Source organism: Apium graveolens, chromosome 1, assembly GCF_009905375.1.
Source record: "Apium graveolens cultivar Ventura chromosome 1, ASM990537v1, whole genome shotgun sequence".
Taxonomy (NCBI): domain Eukaryota; kingdom Viridiplantae; phylum Streptophyta; class Magnoliopsida; order Apiales; family Apiaceae; genus Apium; species Apium graveolens.
Window position 1 is genome coordinate 50,907,129 of NC_133647.1, and position 8,084 is coordinate 50,915,212.

Genomic DNA, 8,084 nt, shown 5'->3' on the forward strand with positions numbered 1-8,084 from the left:
GAACTCTGAGAGCTTAGCAACTTAAACGTCTTGAAAGAATTTCTCACCGCATTGTTTCCTCAAGGTGGTGGTTGGGGATAATAGTCTAAGTTCTGTCTAGACAGGTCCATGAATTGCTATATAGGAGTACCGTCTCGGGTCTCCTTTCCTTACTCGACTTTCTGTTTCCTTAGTATGAAATGTTTCATCCTACTCCCCATAATTGGGGTCATCTTTTAATTTAAAATCCTCATTTTCCACTCCATTATGTCATGGGTTCCTTCTATCTTGATGGCGACCTCCCTGACTATCACGCTCAGGGTTTGCTCTAAATCTTATTCCTCAAACTATGGCTCTCATCTAAGTTCTCATCCCTACGCTCTTGAACTTTTGGAACCCAAATTCTATAGGAATACCTCATTATTCCCTTCTCATCTTTCTCGGTATTAACCTCTTATCTAATTTTTTTTTTTGGCTCTCTGCCTTCATTCATAACTTTTTCTGGCACAATATGATCTTTTCCAATAATTCGGGCTGTATTGCAATCTGAAACAGCTTTTCGGTACCGGCTCCGGTTACCTTCACTTCTATTTCCATTTTCTCAAAATCTCTTATAAACTCTCCAAAAGACATTATCATCTTGAGTCTCTCCTTTTTACTAAGGGCATCAGCCACCATATTGGCTTTCCCCGCATGATAAAAAATCTCCCAATCATTATTCTTGATTAGCTCTAACTGCCTCCTCTGGCATATGTTGAGCTCTTTCTACGTGAAAATGTACCAGAGCACTTATGGCTTAGGTAATTCTCGCACTTCTCTCCATACAAGTAGTGCCTCCAATCTTTAGGGTAAACTATTGCCACGAGCCTAAGCTCATGAGCGGGGATATCGAATTTCATATTACCTTAATTGTCTTGACATGTACGCGATTACCTTACCGTGCTGCATAAGCACGCACCCTAAGCCCTTGTGCGAAGCGTCACTACACTTCACAAAATCTCCTTTTCCATCCGGCAACGCCAGCATAGGGGCCATCACCAACCTCTGCTTCAGTTCTTGAAAGCTGTTCTCGTATTTCTCTGTCCATTCGAACTTCTCAGTCTTACGAGTAAGCCGCGTTAAAGGGGCTACTATCTTTACAACTTGAACGAACCTCCGGTAGTGACCGACCAATCCTACCTCTGGTAGTCGACCTAACCATGGTCATCAATTCATCAGTGGTCCTTTATTCATTCTTGTCAGGATCCTCCATGGGATCCTTCTCAGCAACTATCCCTTCTAGGACAACATCCTCAACCGCTACATCCTCAATATCAACATCATCCGGTCCCGCGTTAGGACGCTCTATCGGATCCATAATCTGATCCCCAATAAATAATAAAACATCATCGCGTTGATGTTCCTCAACTTCAGGGTTCGGAGTCCCGCTACCATATACGATAACGAACTACGCTTCTATCGCTACATTTATAAGGGTTCCCATAAGGGTTTTAACTGTCAGTACTACGTTAGGTAGTCCGACTATGAACTTGGCAAGAGTTCTTATTATCTTAGTGAACTTATTATCTTAACGTCCCATCATCTCTGAGGTTTATAACGCTTAGCTCTGATACCATTTCTGTAACACCCCCAAATCCGGGGTCGGGGATCCGGGTTGTCACGAGTTCCATTTCTCTTAACAACACCCAATCTTAATAAATGATCAACTACTCTGTACTGTGACCCCACAATAAACACACACACCACAAGTTATAGTCTCAGAGATGAATATCCAAAAATAATCACAAGTCGTTTTATTCCACAATTATATGCCAATACACCTTAAACAGGTTTCTGAATAAATTTACATTTCTTTGCCATTATTACAATTCATAAATATACATAATCTGATACATCAAAAGTTGAAAGCCTAGCCTATTGGTAGTTCCTACCTCAGCTATGGCGGCATCAGTGCTTCTAGAAAACTGCGGAACGTCTCCTAACCTCTTGCGAATCGGGAGCTTGGTCCGGTTCATCTTGTCTATCTGATGTTGTGTGATGAAAGAAGAAAGCAAGGGTGAGCAGCAAGCCCACCAAAATAATATGTATAATGATTAACAATATATGAGCCTTCTCATAGTACTCATGAAAGTCTTGGTCAAAAGAAATGAACCAAGTTGATATCTTAATGCGATGAAGTCGCAAAATATTCAGTATATATATATATATATACATATATACTTTTCAAAATATTGGAAGTCCTCTTCCATGCACAATATACACAAAGTCCCAGTGTATAACTGTATATAAAAAAAATATCGTTGCAAGGTGATCTCATATATCTAACCTTGTCTCAACGTTTTTCTGAAAATCTTTGTCATTCATAAGACAATTATTAATTAGATATAAGTTTAAAAGATGAAGTTACAAGATACCCCAATATACTTATATCTTTCCCAAATACTACTTGAACTACCACCGTTCAAGTTATAATTAGTTTCAAAAGTTCATCCCACTGATGAGACCACAAGATAAGACTTGAATAGATTCAATCTTTGAAATATTATTAAAGGAAATGAAGTTAGGATATACTTCATTAAGTTCTGATATATATATATATATCCACATATACATCTTCTTTATACATTTCCTGAAAACCTCTGTCATGTAAAGTATGAACAGAGTTGCAATATCCAATAAATTTGGAAGGAAAAGAATTTTGGCATAAACCAGATATCTTGCTGATCAGGCAAAGATACCAATAAGTAACCTTTTCTACTAGTAGATGGATGAATCCCCCACCAGTCATCACCCTGGCCTCATAAGGACCTTGTGCTGGACCGCCACCCGGCCTCTTACGCGTTGATGGACTGCCACCCAGCCACTTACACAATTCATAGACCGTACCCCGGCCTGTCGCTTATGCCGACTCAATTAGATGGGCTTACTTCCCGAACATTGGGCAAGTAATCAATTCATTTACCAAAACTGCAACCTCGTTGCGAATATAAAATACACCACAGAGCCGGATTCCCCAGGTTTTGAGCGAGTATTTAAATCCCCTTAAAAAGGAAGATCTTAAATATAAAAATGAGTTTTGGGATCCGCTCTGACTTTAAAAATCATTTTGAAGACTCGAAAACACTTTATAGAGTGTTTGGAGTAAAGCTGATTTAATGAAGTAAATCAGTCCCCAGAATATTTAGAAAATGACTGAATATTATTATTTAAAAAATATTCCCATAAAGAATAATCTTTATAAAAATAATTGAAGTAGAAGTATTAAAACTTATACTTGAAACGAGTATTAAATAACCAAAGATATACTTATATGAAAGTATTATCTTTATTTGAATAATCGAAAATAAGTTTGATTATTGACACCTTATTCTTTAATAAAATAAAGAATATACCTCAGCAAATAATCGGAGTCATAGATCCTCAAATGAATATTCAAATAATATTCATTAAATAATATAAACTGAGTCATAAGCCCTCGAATGAATATTCAAATAATATTCAATAAATAATATAAAAGAGTCATAAGCCCTCAAATGAATATTCAAATAATATTCAGATAAATAAATAAAAGGAGTCATAAGTCCCCGAATGAATATTCAAAATAATATTCAGATAAATAAATAAAAGGAGTCATAAGTCCCCGAATGAATATTCAAAATAATATTCATTAATAAAGTAAAAGGAGTCATAAGTCCTGAATGAATATTCAAAATAATATTCATTTAATATAAAGGAGTCATACGCCTTCGAATAATATTCAAAATAATATTCAATAATAAAATAAAGTTAAAGTTATCGAATAAACCTTATTCGATTAATAGTTTTAAAAACTATATCCATATATATATATAAATATATATATATATATATAATATACTCGGGAACAACGACTCCCGGTTTAGAAATATGTTCACCTTTTATCCCCTATACTAAGGGTATACGCAACTACTTGCTTATTTCTAGCATAGGTATTATGCAACTATAAGCATTGAAATTAACAGATAGATAACCAGATTACGAAACAGACATGCATATATACCATATTAGCATGCTCCAATATATCGCAAAATTTGCTAATAACAATCATGCAATATCACAAGATAATGCATATACATATATTTACATCACAACAACAGTATAACGGATAGAAAACTTGCCTGAGCGACTGGGGTTGCGAATGGCTCGGGACGAGTCTGGTAACCTATAAACAACAAGTAAGTTGGAATTAAACCAAAGTCACTTGTAAATCTATACTTTAACTAACTTAGACTCTAACGCTTGTTTTGCGCTCACTGATTCGCTTAAGTCACTCGGGTACCCTCGGCTCCACCATTTTTAATAATTTAACCTTTACGAGTTTTAAAGCGATTCCTTCGCGAGTGTTTTACCAACTGCCTAACACACTTACCATAAATGTTTCATACATTAGTTAACCCTTTTTGGTCTTTAACCTATGTTTCAAAGTAAGGCGAGGGGAAAAGTTTTGTTCGCGAAACGCCGTTACTTGAAACGGTCGTTTCTCCTAAACCGTGCATCGGAATTGAACGAACTACATATCAAAACGAAGCTCGTAACATGAGCTATCTAAACATGGCAGTGGTCATAAACTAGCAGGGGGTTCTCGGGTCCTAATGTTATGAACAAAAGCAGTCTAAAGTAAATCGGACATTACGACAGCTATGTTTACGCGATTTCTCAATTTTAAACCAATTCAAAACAACCACAATTCAACCACATATCATTCATACAACCAACATCCATCCATACCATACTACAACAGCCCCAACAATTCAATATTTCCAATTCATACTTATTTCTCAATTATGAACTAAGAGTTTACTTAAGTTCATTAACTAATAACCAAGATTTCCAACTCCAAAAATATCACAAAATCAACCAATCTCTAAACACACAATAATCATGCCTCTCACCAACTAAACTACTCATAACAAGCTCTAAACATGATTACACACCCATTACACTAACCCATCATCTAAACATTAGGAAATCTAAACAACAAAACTTAAAACTAAGACCATGAAGAGTTATACCTTCCTTGAAGCTTTTAATCCATGAAAGGTCCTTGGAATGCCCATGGAAGCCTTAATCTAACCTCCTACAAGCTTGTTCTTTCAAAGAAATCAAGAACACAGAAATTAATTTCAAGAAAGTACTATTCACCATCTTCTTGAATGATTTATAGGAAATGCTAGGAAAGGATTTTGAAGCTAAGATTTCTAGGAAGTATGTAACTTAACTAGGAGAAGCTAGGATAATTACCTTGTAAAATGGCAAGTGGAGGAGCTTGGACTTCCCAATTCTTAAGAAAGAAGCCGAGAGCTTCATGAAGAAATGGAAGGTTTGGTGTTTTGTGATTTGTTTTGCTTGGTTGGTTGCTTTTTGTCTTGTTTTTTGGTTAATTCCCTTTGTAGCCTTGACTTTGTGTGGTTAATATTCCACCACATTTCCTTCCCTCTTATGTCATGCTTGCATCATCCTCATGATGTCATCCTCCCCTCCTTGTCCTCTTCTCATTGGTTGGGTGACATCATCCTCTCTAATCCCTTTGATTAACTTCCTAATTGTTTGCCTAATGACCACTGATCTGTTATACGGTTCGCTTAACTTTCGTTTTCGTTTATCGTTTGAGGGATCATACCCGGGATCTTATTACTTAGGTTCCCTTAACCTTTCTCAATACATTATATTCCTTTTTATGATCCTCTCTTATAATCCTTTAATTTAAATCCTTTTTATTCTGTTACCTTTTTCTCAATTCTTTCCGTATCTAGTGGATTTTCGGGAAAAATCAAAGTGTTCGGAAATTGGATTCTGACGATCTTTACATACACTTATATACCACATAGAGTACTAATAATATCCCAGAAGATCAATAACAGAACCCCTACGTAGTGTGGCATGAAAAGTTTTCTCATTCAGCAAAAACACTATTCATAAGGGTTTCAAAAATTTCCCAAAAATTGGGGTTATTACAGCATGCTTCAATATATCGCAAAATTTGCTAAGAACAATCATGTACTTATCACAAGATAATGCATATGCATATATACATCACAACAACAGTATAATGGGTAGAAAACTTGCCTAAGCGACTGGGGTTGATAAAAGGCTTGGGACGAGTCTAGTAACCTATAGACAACATATAAGTTGGAATTAAACCAAAGTCGCTTAAGAATCTATACTTTAACCAATTAGACCCTAACGTTCGCTTTTGCGCTTAACGATTCACTTAAGTCGCTCGAGTACCCTCGGCTCCACCATTTTTAATAAATTAACCATTAAGAATTTTAAGGCGATTCTTTCGCGAGTACTCTACCAACTGCCTAATCCACTTTACATAATTGTTGCATACCCCAGTTAGTCACTTAAGGTCCTTAACCAATGTTTAAAAGTAAGGTGAGGGGTAATGGTTCGTTCGCGAAACGCCGTTACTTAAAACAGTCGTTTCTCCTAAACCGTACATCGGATTCAAGCGAACCACATATCAAAACGAAGCTTACGACATAATCTAACTAAAAATAGAAAAGTCACAGATTAAATAGTTAGCTATCTGTCCCGAACACTAAGAACAAGCAGTTGTATAAAATTGGGCATTACGACGGCTATATTTACGCGATTACCAAGTTTTAAACCACTCCAAACAACCACCATTCAACTCACAACCAACAATACAACCAACCCTCATCCAAACATTACTACATCAGTCCCCAAACCTCAAGATTTTACAATTTATACAACCCCACACATGAACTACTAGCTATACTTAAGTTTCATTAACTATAAACAAGATTTCAACATCCAAATCACTACAAATCCAATCCAAACTCTAAACACACAAGCATCATGCTTCTCATTTACTATAACCATCAAAACCATCTTAATACTCAAATTAAAGTTAGGGTTTGGAGGTGTTATACCTTCCTTGGAGTGATTAGAGTAGCTAGGAAGTCTTAGGGAGCCTCCTACAAGCTTGATCTTTCCAAAGAAATCAAGAACACAAAGTTAGGTTTTGAAGTTTCTAAAAGTCAGATTGAAAGAACTGTCAAAACGAGGGTCTTACCATGATTATTTGGACGAGACTTGTGAACAAGAGTTGTAGGCCATCTCAATACCTTTCCAAAGAGCTATAGAACATACTATTTGAGTGAGTATTGAAGGAGATATGGTAGTTTGAAGTTGCTGCTCTGGTTTTGGCCGAGAGCTTTTGTTCTTGGAAAGCAAAAGTCAACTTCTAATTTGTGTTTTGTGATTTGTTTTGCCTTGGCTTGGTTGCTACCCTTTGTTTTGATTAATTACTTTTAACCATGGTGAATTTTGTGTGGTTTTGAATCAACCAACACTTTCTTCCCTTTTTGTCATGCTCATGTCATCATCCCACACTTGTCCTCTTCTTGTTGGTGAGATGACATCACCCTCCACTAACTCTTTGATTAACTCCTAATCACTTGGCTAATGACCGCTGATCTGTTATACGGTTCGCTTAACTTTCGTTCTCGTTTATCGTTTGAGGGATCATACCCGGGATCTTATTACTTGGTTCCCTTAACCTTTCTCAATACATTATATTCCTTTTATGATCCTCTCTTATAATCCCTGAATTTTAAATCCTTTTTATCATGTTACCTTATACTCAGTTCTTTCGGTATCTGGTGGATTTTCGGGAAAATCAAAGTGTTCGGATTTGGATTCTGACGATCTTTACATACACTTATATACCACATAGAGTACTAATAATATCTCAGAAGATCAATAAAAGAACCCCTACATAGTGTGGCATGAAAAGTTTTCTTATTCAGCATAATCAGCAAAATCACTATTCATAAGGGTTTCACAAAATTCCAAAAAAATTGGGGTTATTACAACTGTGTTGGTTAAGAAGGAACTGAAAATCCAGAAACCCGTATACTATGTCAGCAAAATTCTGCATGAAGCTGAGTTGAATTATTCAACTATTGAGAAAATTGCACTAGCTCTGGTAGTGGCTTCAATAAAGTTGCGTCCCTACTTTCAGGCTCATAGGATTGAAGTACTAACAAATTAGCCCTTGTGAAATATTATTCATAATCCCAAGGCTAGTGGGAGGC